The sequence below is a fragment of the Saccostrea echinata genome, unplaced genomic scaffold, assembly GCF_033153115.1.
Source record: "Saccostrea echinata isolate AGI-Se365-2 ecotype Australia unplaced genomic scaffold, CSIRO_AGI_Sech_v1 ptg000032l, whole genome shotgun sequence".
NCBI lineage: Eukaryota > Metazoa > Mollusca > Bivalvia > Ostreida > Ostreidae > Saccostrea > Saccostrea echinata.
In genome coordinates this window covers 6,948,306-6,964,484 of record NW_026889781.1, presented here as the reverse complement: position 1 = coordinate 6,964,484, position 16,179 = coordinate 6,948,306, and the positions used below count along the sequence as shown (strand labels likewise).

At 32.3% G+C, this 16,179-nt stretch overlaps 1 long non-coding RNA gene across 2 annotated transcripts; it reads left to right on the top strand.

Annotated features, from left to right (window-relative positions):
• The first annotated feature begins 14,820 nt into the window (after window positions 1–14,820).
• On the top strand, window positions 14,821–15,932 carry LOC133198011 (uncharacterized). Of its 2 annotated transcripts, none has more exons than XR_009722484.1 (4): window positions 14,821–14,897; window positions 15,328–15,406; window positions 15,543–15,650; window positions 15,907–15,932. It is a non-coding gene; the product is annotated as an uncharacterized LOC133198011 (long non-coding RNA). The 2 variants fall into 2 exon arrangements; XR_009722485.1 differs by having other exon boundaries at window positions 15,320–15,406.
• The last annotated feature ends 247 nt before the right edge of the window (window positions 15,933–16,179 follow it).

Below are 16,179 nucleotides of genomic sequence, written 5' to 3'. Positions count from 1 at the left end.
TATTAAAATAATAAATTTGGTTTTTCTAAGTATGTGCAGAATCGAAACTAAAAAAAAAAGAGACTAGCTGAAGAATCTGGAAGAAAATGACACTGCCTAACTCTATTTGAGAAGACAAACAAAAAAACCATTTGAGACGCAGGGCTTTCAAAAATAATAATAATTAAATATATATGCATATTTTCTTCAATTTTTTTAATGATAAATCATTTTATAACTATTAGATATTTCAAATTTATGATGAATAGAAAAATTTGATTCTGGTAATTATTGCATTTAGAAATTATCCAAACCGCTTACATTATCTTTCTTTCTTTTTTTTTTAATGTTAAAGATTGCTCTCGGTGCTAGGGAACGGAAACACTGCAATTGTAATGATATGAATTTGTTTTCAAGTAATCATTTTCAATCTTCGTTATTTATCAACCAAAAGCACATCAAAAAAGTTCATAGAGACACGTTAACTTTTGTGAAAGATATGAGCTCAGTCTACAAGATTTTGAGACAGTCTTCGTAGGTGATTTTCTTTATTTTTCATCAAAATAACAGTTTAAAATATGTTGAGTTTTTTTTTTTTTTTTTTTTTTTTTTTTTTTTTTTTTTTTTTTTGTTATGTCTTCCTGAAATATATGGAGATAACGAACAGTATTCAAGCTCAAAAATTAACAAACCGATTCACCTTGATTTACCAAATTATAATTATAAAGTATCATTAACTTAAGAGTTTCAATTTGATGATTTACTAGAACTTCACAAGAAATCATTCTTTGATGCATTATTTTTTTAGCTACAAATGCATGTTTTAATTAAAATGGTATAACAAACATTTTTTTTTTTTTTTTAAACGTAGAACATTTCTTGTATTTTCATCCTAGGTACCTGCAACTGTGGATAAAGTCCTCAGATTTACCATCAAAATTTATATTTCAAAGAAAAAATGAATGCTTCATCAATTGATTATTACTAATAAACAACAATTAATATGCCAATTTTTTGGTTGTGTTTGTTTCTTGGTGATTATTTGACATTCTTGACATTTGTCTATTATTGCAAAATCTCACACAGCCCGACCTAACAGAAACAAGGATTGATTGACTGATTGATTGATTAATTGTTTAATTGATTGTATGACGTTTTACGTCCTATTCGAAAAAAAAAAATCACTTATATAGAGACGTCACTATATGCCAGTGAAGGGATTCAAATTTAGACCTTTACTCGGAACACAGGGCGATTGAGAAATGAGGGTTCTTTATTGTGCCAAAGCCTATTGTGACATTTCTATGCAACAAAACTGATTAAAATGCTAAAGGACGATATCTATCATACAGGAAGATAAAACTTATAGTCTAATACATACTTGGTACCCACGGCATGAAATAGCCAATACACATTATGACGTCATGTTGTGACGTCATTGTTCTTTACTACACAATATTATAATGAACATCAACAAAAATGGTTCGTCGCAAGGGCATGCTCTATTTTATTTAACTGAAACAAGGTATATTTAGAAGCAAAATATTCCAATGATTGTTGGTATTGCTGTACAAATATCACTAGCTCAGTTGAATAATTTCTATTTGTAAAGTTTTAAGTTGAACAAGGGTAAAATATACAGTCCGGTATGTTTCCACAAATTCCGATCAAATGAGAAAATGCCTATGATTTGTACAGCAGTTTTATTAATCTATCGAACATTCTTCTTAACATTATACAATTTTTATGTTAAAAAAAAAAAAAAAAAAAAAAAAAAAAAAAAAAAAAATAGGGTACAGTACCCGCATCGTTATTCTTTCCAATTCTATCGTGTCCTATCATGCGTGTATCGTGAAGATCGTTTATCAGGTTCTATCGTGTATCGTGTCTTGTGTTTATCGTGTGCATTCAGAAACCCTCGTTTTTTATCTTTACCTTGATAAGAAAAACCCGAGATATCTCGAGATCATTTTTCGTTTTGTTATTTTTTTTTTGGATTAATTTAACTGTTTAACAGAAAGAGAAATTAATACTCTAACTCTAGTATATATGTTTAATAAAAATAAATAAATAAGTAAATAAATAAAAATAAATAAGTAAATTTAGGTCATGTACCGTGACCAAGCGAGTGTATTCACCGTCGACATACCTGAACTCCTTTCTCACCTGGTGTCAAGTATTTACCTTGAATCATATCCTAGGTTTCAACGAAATGCATCCACTTATTTTCTGGATACTGTTTATTATTTGTATGAACAACAATTAACATTTAAAGATTTTGTACTATTGGTAAATGTACTAAATTCCGTTACGATTAATAATTGAATAAATGAATCAAATAAAATAAAGGCGAGGTTTGTCCCCAGAACTCCGTTGATTTAGTTCATTTGTATACTATTATATAATTTCATAGGTTTACGGTCTTGAACATGATTGGTGTGATCAAATAAAAAAAAAAAAACTGCGCTTGCAGTACTTCCGGATCTTCGGGTTTTCTGTGTAATACAAAAAGAAACTGTTACAATTGTTCGAAAATTCTATTCATCGAAGAATATGGTAAATAATTCTTGGCAGAAAAATACGATCTTTGCCACGATTTTTTTTTTATTAAAGGCGCCTCAAAGATACATGTAAAAAAAAAAAGTAAAAGAAATAGCCCGGATCTGCCGTGATGCACAAGACGAGTAAATACCTTGAACTTAATTTTATTAGTTTATCGATTGCATTAAATACTTGACTATATTCAAGAAGTCAATATATATTTTTATCTATTTATTCATTTATTTATTTATTGCTGTTTGAATTGGATCTTTTTTGAGTGGTTATGGACCCCCTCCCCCTTTCCCCGCTGACTGTGCCTCAAGTGGGATTAAGACTTTCATAATTTACAAAGTTTTGTCTAATTTTGCCGAAGTTGTTCTATATAAGTTTTGTAACAATTAATGCAAAGTCTATTAGCAATAATTTACAATTATTCAGTCCGAAAATCCAATTGTCGTATTGTGAAAATTAATTTATAATTTATTTGTATGTGCGTTCTAATATGTTGTAAACAAGAGTATGTAATCATTCAATGTTATTTATTTGATACAAAGTTTAAGTACCCAATAAATATATTCACACACATTGTAAGCTTACAATGTAGCATACATGTGTCTATAGTAGATGCAAATTCTTGGTTGATATTACACTCTGTTATCCTTTCTTCATGCAATATTCATGTAATATTTTCTGTTTAATATATTGTACATATCTTCTCTTCACTGTTTTGTCAGTTATGATAATAAAGTTCATATCACGTTATTGTAAATGTTTATAACACAGGTAAGCTTAGAAAATAATTTCATTTCTTTGGGGGTGGGGGTGGGGGGGGTATAAAAAGAAATGTTTTGAAAAGCAAACAATTGATATTAAAGACATTATTGTTGTTGATGGACATAATTATATAAGCATTATATTTCTATTGTATACTGCACATGTTGGTACATGTACACTAACATGTTAAGGTATACGTCTGCATGCTCCCTTCTTAATCTTACAGGTCTATAGCATTAGAAATACCAGAGAATAAATAGAATGGAAAATTAATGCGATTTTTTTTTTTCGGATACTACATGTACATGTAGATGATGACAGATTTATTGACGTGTATTAATTTTATTGAATTCAATTTCTTTCGGTCGGCCTCCTTCCTCATATATACATATACAATGTATGTACTTGGAATATGTAAATAATTTCTATGTACACGGGATATGTGTAACAGATATATTCATATATAGGAGAGATAATTTAATCACAGTCCAATGCAGTCTGTGTCAATGCAACTAGCAATATCAGCAAGTCATTTGTTTAAAACGTAATAAATATAAAATTAATTTATATAAAATATAAATTAAAGCAAATTCGTAAAAAATTGAGGAGAAAGCGCTAACTTTAAAATAATTATAATGATTATTTTTCACCATCCCCCACCTTAATTATGACTAATAATATTTTCGTAAGATTTGATTTATTAAATAGAGATTATTACATGTAAAGGCGATTTTGGATGCATAAAAAAATACGCAGGGGTAATAAGGAAGCATACAAAATATTCTACCTTGACTTAATCAGTGCTACATTATGACGTCATAGTAGGCGAGATGACGTCAATTTTAGAATACAAGTTTTCGTAATATTCGTATTTAGAGATGTAATTTAACTCTAGAAAATGAATAGAAACGTGTGAACATTAACAAAAATAAAATGTTTTTATTTTGTTATGCTCTATCTGTCATTTCGATTAAAATCTACCACCGATGACGTCATATGTGTACTTCAAGTAACTTGGGAATTGATCATGTCGTGTAAAGAGAATTTGGCTAAGACGGCATGTACAAAGATACGTAAAATGGAGTTTAAAAGCAAATATCCTGAATATTTTGTGAAATTCATATGGAGTTCAGTTACTAAAACAGGTATGCTTATTTATTTTCATCGATTGTATTCTCTTCGAAGACAGTCAGCTATATACGTATCCCGGTCGGCCTTTCCTCTGTCATTTGTGACAAAAATAATGCAGCAGAACAACAATAAGCTGTATATTTCAAAACATAAGATTTGTACAGATGGAAAGTTTGCCTCCTAAAATACTTGGAAAGTGCTGCTAGAATCCCGAGTTAAGCATGGTTTTAGGAAAAAATCTCGGTTAATATGTATAAAATTCAAAACATCGGGTAAGGTTTCGTGCGAATGTGTGGAATTATTATTTTACTGACGGGACAGTGGGATTCTAGCAGCACTTTTTAGGCAAAATAGATGTTTTCCAACTATATTATTTATTCAAAGAAATTATTACACTTCGGGGTATTGTTGTTCTGTTAGCTTTTTTACTAAGGAAAATTTCGCTATTAATAGAAGTCACGTGATGCCGTGGTGGTGGTGCACGTCTTTGCGTTAGACACTCTTTTATCTTTATGCAATAGATAATAATAGTTTACATTTATCAGCGGTTTTGGTAAATTATCAAACTTAATTTTCTTTAAAAAGTCTAAATTTCCAGAGAATTGACTTATATGCTTCCTTAACATACCCGCGTATAATCCTTTATCTCCATTTACTATCATCTTAAATGTGTGTGCGTATGTCGCGGGGGTGGGTGGGACTGAAAAGTAAAAAAAGGAAAGGGAAGTTATTACGTGTAGGATGAAAAGAAATAGAGTGGGCAAATTAACAGGCTTTGAATGAAAATTTCCTTACTAAATAAATACCAAAAAGATTTTTCTCGTGTGAATCCCCCTCCCCTCCAATAAAAACTAGGTGTCTGCATCTGGTTGTGTCCAGTTTGGGTTGCGCTCTCGATCATGTTCTCTGCCCAGGGTACATGTAGCTGTTTAATTGTTATTTATTTTTTTAAGGAGGTAATATTAGTGAAGGCTCATGCGAAGCAATTTCACCAAGCGTTTTTTAGGGACACACCGTATATGCTTTGTAATCTAAAGTAAAATACATGTTTTGTAAAATTTGTTGAGGTGATGCACACTTCGCTTTTTCTAGTGCAAAACTGGTGTCTTTCTAACCACAAAACAAGTTACACTTCCAATCTGGAAGCTATAAGCGGACTTTGGACTGTGGCTTGAGATGATGATTATCGCCGTACTTAATTTTATGCATTGAATCCAATTTTCACAAAGAACACATATATTTAGTTCAAAGGTGACATATTAAACTTACACTTGCATACAAATGACTTTTCTTTGACACTTGGTACATGTATAAATATATTTATAATAGATAGCACAATTCCCAAGAAAGTTTTGTTTTACAGTTCTGTAAATAATACTGTGATATATTTGAACCTGTGATATAAAAGGAATGTGTTATTGGAGGGGTTGCACTGTCCAACTCATTCTGGTTTATACAGACGAACGAGTTTCTTGCAAATCAGTGAAGGCATCTCTGTCTGACAAAATACCATTTTCTTCTATTCCATCTTCTTTATTCAAAGTCGCAGTATAAAAATGTCGGAATCTGAATCGCTACCCGCTAACTTGCTTCCATGCTTTGTTTTCCCCTGTGTACATAACAACCATGGTAACAGGACGGGAAAGAATTCAAACGAAAGTTTCTTGATTTTTTTTTTTTTTTTTTTTTTTTTTTTTTTTTTTTTTGGTTGTGACAATTTTTTCATCTTTTAATCATATAAAAAATTAAGGCTAACTGCGTCATACACCTGCCGCTTTAAATGTTTTAATTTTTTTAAATTCAAAAAATTCCAGCCATACAAGCAAATCCGCTTTTATCTCTTTTGTTACTCTTAAATGATGATAGGGTTAAAATAACCCACTCGTTGCATTTGACAGCCGCCTGCAGAAAGTGCGACCAGGAGGAATTGCTCTGCAGGCAAAAATTAAATATCCTATTAAAGATTGAATGGATTTCAAGTTGGTTTTTCGATTTCTTCAATATGCCTTCAATAATCATGCTGATTTCGTAAACTTTTTCTTCCGGTAACCTGACCTGCATTTTTTGGGTATCAATTTCTAGCCCAAGAAAAGTAATAACTTGTTGTGGACCCTCGCTTTTTGCCCATGTTATTGGAATCCCTAATTTTTGCACACACGTATGAAGGTATCCACGCTCATTAGACACTTGTCTGCCGTATGACCACCGAACAAGAAATCGTCTAAATAATGTAAGACTTCTCTAGAGGTGGCGCGCTCGCGCACTAGCCACTCCAAGAACGAAGAAAATTTCTCGAATATAGAACAGGATATCGAACAAGCAAAGGGTAAGCATTTGTCAAAATAATAACAGCCATCGAATTTGAAACCCAGAAGCTCAAAATCACCAGGCCAAATGGACATTAATCTAAAAGCACTTTTGATATCCGATTTGGCTAGGAACGATCCGCGCCCTAGACGTTGAACCATGCTAATGGCCTCGTCAAATTTTGTGTAATTGACAGAACAAAGCGCTTCGTCAATAAATTCATTGACGGAGTTATGGGTAGGGTAGGAGAGATGGTGAATTACCCTGAATTCTCCTTCCGCTTTCTTGGACACTACTCCCAGTGGCGAAACCCGCAAATTTGACATTGGTCGCGATTTAAATGGACCGGCCATCCATCCTTCAGCAATTTCTTTTTTGATATTATTTCTAGCAACATCTGCATGTTTATAAAATGAGAGCAAATTAGGTGCCTCTGTTTTTTCCCGAGGACCATGAAAATGCAATCGAAAACCAAATTGAAAACCATTCATGAGTTCTTTCGCTATTTCCAAATTCGGATAATTTGTAAGGGATTTTTTTTTTAAGCTGAACTGTTTATAGGGGAGATTGCTAATTTAAAGTTTCTGCAGCGGTGCTGTTTGAAGCCTTTGAGATACGAAAAGTTTCATTTTTAGGACAACTCGATTTCGGATGCTTTCCCTTACAAATGGAACATAAATGCGCATATCTGCAATTGGCTGTGTTGCAACGGTCCCTATTGTAACTAAAGCAGACACCAAGTTGGGTTGGCGCATGCGCTTCAGCGAGGCTAGATTCTGGTCTGGGCGGGACAGCGATCAAGCGTAACCATATATCCGAATTCAATGTTGACCAACTTCGTTAAGAAATTGCTCGCCGCACTCTAAATTTCTCGTCATAATTTCTCGCGAATAACAAACATATACTGCACCAGTCCAGCTGCCCTCCCTAGATGTCTTTGAATGTAAATATGCAAAAATATAAGAAATGCATCTGTCCATCTATCGATGGTTGTATTTTTTTTTTTTTTTTTTTTTTTTGTTTAAGACTTTAGGCGTAGCCTCAAGCTCACCCTTTTTATTTAATACAAAATTACTCCCAGCAGCAAACTGCTGCAGTTCAGCACTGCCCTTTGTCAACAGGGCTAAACTGATATAATTCCCAGCCCCAATTTTTTTAAACAATTATTACTAGTGCAGAACCCTGAAGTAGCTATTGAGTAAGAGGAGGAATTCGCCACGTGCGCCCCTCTTTTATACTCGCGGCAATCGTGGGAAAGTGTCAAAAAGACCTACCCCCCTGTGTTTTTCGGAAATCAATTAAATGCGTTAAATCTGCGATTGCATTTATTTACAAAACACCAACAGTTAAATATTTGTGATGTTGAAAAGCCGTCAAAAGGCGAAACTGGACGTAAAAGTTTTAATGATGCATTTTAAGTAAAATAAGTTTTATTTAGAACGTCTTTGTAAATCAGATGTCTTCAGATTAGTGAAAGTAGGTAACATAAGAGGTAATTCTTTAATTCCAAGAGCAGTGTTATTGGGATTATGGAATACCAAAAAGTGATACAGCTGAAATATAGTGGAATTGGTTGGTATTTTCAAATTAATTATTGTGTTGGGGGTCGACCAAAAAAAAAATAAATGAATAAATAGAAAAAAAAAAAATATAATAAAAAATAAAAAAATTAAAAAAAATCATACTTGATTGTTATTTTATGATATAAACTTAAAATGTTTTTATTTGTATGAAATATATGGAGATAACGAACAGTATCCAAGCTCAAAATTCCATTAAACAATACAAAATAGGAGCAGAGCAAACACGGACCTCCAAACATCAGAGGTGGCATCATGTGTATTTTCTCATTTTATTTGTTTTATATATCAGAGAATACTATTTGTTTAATTATACTTTAAATAAAAAAATCACAGTTACAGCGGTATTGTTTTGGTTACACGGATTTGGATCAAACAATAATCATCCAGTTTTTTCTCTCTGGCTATGGTACATGTATATTTCAATAGGGTAATACTCAAAATGTATGGTGTAACGTAGATCAATTGTCTATTGTATGAAAGTAATTAATAATTATCTGTAATATTTATGCTTACATGTATATATAGGTGACCTTCTATATAAATGCATTTGATACATGAGTTATTATATAAATTATAACATTGACCTTTTAATTATTTGAGTATTTATATGAATTATAACACTGACCTTTTAATTTTGGATAGTTAATAGAAACATAGTTAAAGATATGATTACATTACACATCCTTTCACATAATCAATCATGCGGTGAAAGATGGGCCTCCTCTCATTATAGCAAGGTCTGTGAACATAACATTTTTACTGAAATAACACAAAAAAAAAATCAATCAATCATTTCAGTTCCTCTATTGCGTGTATATCTAAAGCTAAAAACCTCTCTTTTACATTACTTTTTAATGTTGATTTTTTTTTAAAATTAACTTCAGGGGATTTTGTTATTGCCATAAACTGCAGATAATTCTACATGATTATGGTTATTGGCAAGATTGCTGTGTTCCATCACAGTATAAATGATGGTATACGTTGCACAGTGGTTAGAGCAATTGTGAAACAGTCGATACAAGTACTTACGGGCGAGTTCAAATATCAGTACGGGACATGGAGACTGGGACTGAAGTGTAAATTTCAGGTCAAAACACGCAGCATGCAACCACAAAATCGTTGTGTCCCAAAATGAGTAAAAAGATCCCAGAGGGACCTGACACCCCAACCCCTCCCCCCCCCCCCAAACTTGAAGTTAACATCTTGATGGAGTGACATTGCGACATATATATAAAAAATCACTTTAAAGCGAAAAATTTAATTCATAATATTTGACGATAGACCAAATCATACATGAGTAAAACGGCTACTGGCAGTAAATAAAGACGCTATCAAAGCAAATGTCAGAAAACTGTTTGCAAGATTGCTTCTTTACTCCCGTTTAGTTCAATATTGTAAAATTACACTGATGAGAAACTTTAGGAAGCCCCATGTGTGTGACCGATTAGTCAATGCATGCTTAATTGAAATCCGTGTAGGCCTATCAGTGCAGACTTATCCATTTTTTTTAGATTGATCATCAAAACAAGTAACGCTGCAAGTACATGTTTACGTTATCATTCGTGGGCCATAAGGTTATACCATATATAAAATAAAATGTCATATTTTACCTATTTGCAATATATCAATATAGAAAAAATGGTAGGTATGTTGAGTAATTATTGTGATAATGAAGAGGAAAAAAATGGAGCGCGATGTTGATTAATTTTCATGCTAGACAACTTGTCTAAAATTTCGCAGGATAACCCTCGTATAGTTTGTCCTTGATATGATCGCTGAAACCATGGCAAGAGTTTTATTGAAATCATTAGTTGTTTTAATCATTATTACATTATTACAATATTACATTACAAAATAAATACATTATAACATTTACTTTTTGCTTTTTGAATTTAATTTTTGAAGTAATTCATTAAAATGAAAGAGTGAGAACACTTATTTTCTTACTTTCTTTTATTTATTTGAGAAAAGGAGCGCCTTGTGAGTGGCACTGGAAGATACTCTAACAATGGGTTACTTCTTTCTACAAACATACGAATAAACAGGTGAGGCTTCTTAAACTGAAAATAAAAAAAAGACTGAACTATAAAAATCTTAACGCTTATTCCTGAGTAGAGAAAGGGTGTATCAAGGATATTCCTTAGTGATATTATTTTTTCCCACTAAAGGAGCCTATCAAGAGAAGAACAATCTCATTTAAATAAACTTTTAAAATTTAATCTGAACTGTTTAATAAAAATTCAATGAGAGAGAGAGAGAGAGAGAATTTGTTTTAATATTTATTTGGCGATTCTGCATTTTTTTCCATATCTCTTCTTCCTTGTGTTAGTTGAAGTAAAATAAAGACCTTAGGAGGAGTAGATCAAATACGTTATGAAAACGAAAATGTTAACAACAGGTGTTACATGTATCTGTAGGAGATATAGTTTTCTTTCCTTTGATATATACACATCAAGAATTAGTCATGGTCACTTTAAAATTGGAATGCATTTTTATTTCTTGTTTAAGGATAGGATATTGACATCTTCTATGTTTGGTAGGTAGGATTTGTATTTTTTAATTCCTGTTATAAACCCATACGGACTATACACTCAAGTTTAGAATTGGTGATTTGTTTTTAAAGCGATAGCGCAAGTTTTTGTTAAGGGAAAGGCGAATTCCATAGTGTAATAGGACATTGAAAGAGTACAAACAGTGTGCAAACGCGAAGTCCTATAAAAGTAGTATATAATTATAGTACAAATAATTGTTTTACATTCTGTCACATGGTGGTTAATTTTAAGTATGTTTTTGTAATGACTATGTCATGCTAGTAAAGGAATTTATCTTAACATTTTTGTATTTTTTTTTTCTTGAAGAACATTCTGAAATAAATGTGAAAGGAAGTTTTTGATGCAACATCTAGTAATAAGGGAACAATATTTCGAAAAAGACATGAATTTCATTTTTTTATCTATTTATCCTGGATTATATGTTAGAATGTCTGCATAATAAAATGAGTTATTTATAATGTACCTTTGCCACCATTATGAAATAGATTAATACTACGTATTTTTTTTTTTTTTTTCAATTTTAATGCTCACCAAATTTAGTAGATTAGACAGGGTACTTACAGTTAAACAAATGTATAGATATCGCATCGTGTCCATTGGTTTTGAAAACAATTGACGAAAAGCTACGCTCTCAATCACTCCCCATATGCCAAATGGCTCTAAAATAGAAGTAGGGTACCATTACACAAAATTTGCAATATTCATAAGAAGAAGGCCTGTAAATAGAATAGATGACGTAAAATGTTTTAAAAACAGTGCACGTTGTCAATAAGTGATCTGTTGTTTCCAAATGTAAAACATCTGTGCTGTCGCTAAACATATTTTATAAATAGCATTCCGTGACAAAAAGAGTCCTTGAGCCTTTTATATATGGACAATCCGCCCAATAAGAGGTACACAGGAACTTTTTTTAAAGGTGGTATCGACATTTTTACCATATAATTGTTTTTATATCCACAACTTTTTGCTATGTACAACTGAAATCAGAAAACAGGCTCGTTTTTTGCTAAATTGCATATATTATAAAATATGAGAAACAACGTTACATGAGTGAAAATGTCATTTAATCAAATAAATGACGAAAACAGACAAAATATAAAACACATACAAATATTTAATTGGCTGGGATAGAAAGACAAGCAAACAATGTTTAAATCTGACTAGATTCAATCAGAGAACATGACGACTAGTCATATTATAGAAATCCCAGCCAATACAGCTTCAAGAAAGCTAACTACAATAACTAACAATAAATCTTACAAATCATAATTGTAAAAAAAAAAAAAAAAAAAAAAAAAAAAAAAAGAGCAAAAAAGGTGGTGCACAAAAGAGCATTAAATACAGTAGCAATGTGTTGTACAAAATTCAAACAAGTATGAGATGTAAATAAATTGGGTGTTGGAGAAGTAGAGGACGTTGTTGCAAAAATTGAAGCTCTCAATCGTGATGGCGATTACAAAACAATGAAAACAATACAAATTGTTTCTGATTGGTCAATCAAATAAGCTGGGGATCCCAAACGGGATAACTAAGGAACAAGGAAGCATTTAAGGGATAATGAATATAAATACAAAATTTTGTATATAAAACAATTTATTGTGCCAATAAAAGTTTATTTATACATTCTGCATGTTACATGTATCTATGTTACAATCGGAAACGCTTATAGGAAAACAATTTTCCTTAAATACATATTCATTGTGACATATATTTTTATTTGTTAGTACTTAACTTAACTGTATTTGTCCACAGCAGAGATCATTAACAAGTCATCCTGCCTTTTTAATATTATTTCTTTTAACTTTTTTTTTCTTTTTTTTTTTCAGCGAATTTTTATTATGCACCTGTCATCTACGGTTTGCCAGCCTTTCCTCTTTGCAGTCTAGAGTTTCCTTTAGAATATAAAGTTCAATTTTTTTCTTTTGAAGTCTGTTTCAATTTGAAAAAAAAAAAAAAAAAAAAAAATCAAAAATTACTGACACAATGGTTTAGATTTTTTTTTAGCAATAATGGTATGTAAATTAACACATGCTTTACAATCTAAATATACTTGTACTAAGTTACTTTTTCTTGCGTCGGATGTTGTGTGTTTGATTTGATGATAAAAGACTACACTTATTTTTTTTCTTTTGAATCTTTAGACGAAAAATTATGAGAGTCTGGACTAATGCTGAGCACTAAAATGTCGGATTATGAAAAAAAAATAAAAGACTGATTAAGACGATAATCTTACAATGTTATAATGCTACCCCCTTTACTGCCAAAATCCCGATTTCTTGCAATATGAAACCCTATTTTACGCCATTCCCCGTCCATCGTCATACGCCTTTGCATTTTGGGTATAAACCTGTCTTCAGCCGTAAATATCACAACTTATGGAAAGCCATAGGGGACCCCCATGTCATGTTCTATATATTTCATCGTAAATCAATCCTGGCCAGTCAGGATGGTAATCATGACCATGTCAAGATTTCAAACAATACCAAGCCATGATTTTCATCATCTTGACCAAGTCAGGATTGATAACATGACCAACCTATCTTGGCCAAGTCAAGATTTATAACATGGCCATGCTATCTTGGCCAAGTCAGGATTGATAACATGGCCATCCTATCTTGGCCGGTCATCATATAACATGGCCATCCTATCTTGGCCAAGTCAAGATTTATATAACATGGCCATGCTATCTTGGCCAAGTCAGGATTGATAACATGGCCATTCTATCTTGGCCGCGGTCATCATATAACATGGCCATGCTATCTTGGCCAAGTCAGGACTGATAACATGGTCATGTTATCTTGGCCAAGTCAGAATTGATAACATGGCCATCCTATCTTGCCCGCGGTCATCATATAACATGGCCATCCTATCTTGGCCAAGTCAAGATTTATAACATGGCCATGCTATCTTGACCAAGTCAGGATTGATAACATGACCATCCTATCCTGGCCAAGTCAAGAAAACATGACCATCCTATCTTGGCCAGGTCGTGATTTAATCTTGACCAAGTCAGGATTGATAACATGGTCATCCTATCTTGGTCGGGTCATGATTCAATGTTGACCAAGTCAGGATTGACAACATATGACCATCCTATCTTGGTCGGCCAGGATTGCATTGCGCCAGGATATATTACTTCCAAACGCAGCCAAGATTTCTTCAAGCGTCAATCCTGGCCAAGTCAGGATGTATTTCTTCAAACGCAGGCAAGATTCTTCAAGCGTCAATCCTGGCCTAGTCAGGATAACATTGCGCCAAGATGTATGACTTCCAAACGCAGTCATGATTTATTCAAGCGTCAATCCTGGCCAAGTCAGGATGTATTTCTTCAAACGCAGTCAAGATTGCATTGCGCCAGGATATGTGACTTCCAAACGCAGTCATAATTCGCTTTAGTATGATGATATGTAAGCGCTTCCCTAACACCGAAAAACCGCTAAAATGTGTATTGGGTTTCCAGCCTCCCCGTTCGTCTCAGCTAACAAGTAAGGTAAGTTCAGGTGATTTTTCCCTCATAAATCTTTATGAATAGCTTAGTTTGCTGTTCTAAACATGTATTTTACGTAATGGTTCTTTGATCGAATAAATCATATGAACAGCATTCCAACAATCGAAGACATTCTGCAATTTTCATCGAGGAAATTCGAATTTTGTCTATCGACACATTTGTTATACAATTAAGATAAATGGCTCTTTAATTTTCTATGCAGTTAAGAACATGAAGACATATGTTATTTCATTTGCATTTAGAATCAAGTTGTTTTACAATACATTCAAGAGAAATTTGCTTAATACTTTCATTCAATTATAGAACTCTGGGGCTAAATTGGAAGGGGGGCTTCATCCTGCTCTATTCAGATAAATTACAACACCTACTGCATTATATTTTTGCAATTTAAATTAAACGTATCATTTATGTACATTTTTTTTTTCTTTTTAGTACCACGTACCAGTAATTTGTGTGTACTGAACCATCAACATATTAAACTGCAGATCCATACCGGCCAAGACTGGTGATAGATATGTATAGGTAGGTTTTCTTTTACTTCTTGTAATTTTGGGCAAATACATTAAACTTGAATTTTAATTATGTCTTTTTATGAAAAGATGCTTTTAATACATGTATTCATATTAATTTAAAAAAAGGTAATTAGTAGCAAACAATGTTTATGCAACTTCTTGTATTGAAAAAAAAAATATAGTTTCTTGAAAATTTAAATATACATGTACATGTATTCTTTTATACTATTTGTAGACACACACACACACACACACACACACACACACACACACACACACACACACATATATATATATATATATATATATATATATATATATATATATATATATATATATATATATATATATATATATATATATATATATATATATATATATATATATATATGACTAATGCATGTATATTAAAAATGTATTAACTATTAATAGTATTTTAGATTGACGCATGCTCAGCTGACTGGGGACTATGAGTATGGAAAACCATTTTGCAGAATTAGGAATGTGCAGCTGAAAGTGGTACACTTCATTTACAAGCATTTCAAATTTATAATTGTCTATATATACTTTCGGTTTCTTTTAACGAAAAGGAAACCAGCAATCATACATAATGGAATTACTTGAACAGATATATTTTATGTTTTCCAATGTCAAGGTCAAAGATCAAAGGCCAAGACTGATGTCAGCTTGAAAGAAACCACTCTGTGTATTGGATTTGCGAGATAAAAGATGATGAATTAATGCACCAGTTTCAAGTCCAAAGGTCAGTACAGTAAAACACGGTTAATGTGAACATGCTTACAATGAATTGATGCTTATAGTGAATTGATTTTCATTGCCCTTGTCTTTAAATCACATTCTGAACTTAGCAGATATAACAAATAATGTTTGTAATGAAGTTAACAACTTGCATTGAATTTCAAAAAAAAATTTAATTTACATATATAAAGTAACAAGATGATAATCATACAATTTTCTATTTGTATTGCTAATCATGTATTGTTTCTTCTTATTCCAAGATCGAAAAGCACCATTTAGGTCAAGGTAAACTCCAAATATTGGTTAAAACCTAATTTGTACCAACAACTGATTCCAGAAGAGGGCAGTCTTGATAGGACACCCATAAAATAGCTAAACAGGTATAGTTTACCAATTTCAAGTTCAAAGGTTTGTACATTTATTATGCCCCCCTTTGAAGAAGGGGGAGCATATTGCTTTGCTACTGTCTTTTGGTCGGTCGGTCGGTCAATCTGTCTGTCTGTCGGTCCACCAACAGTTTCCGTTCATTTTCT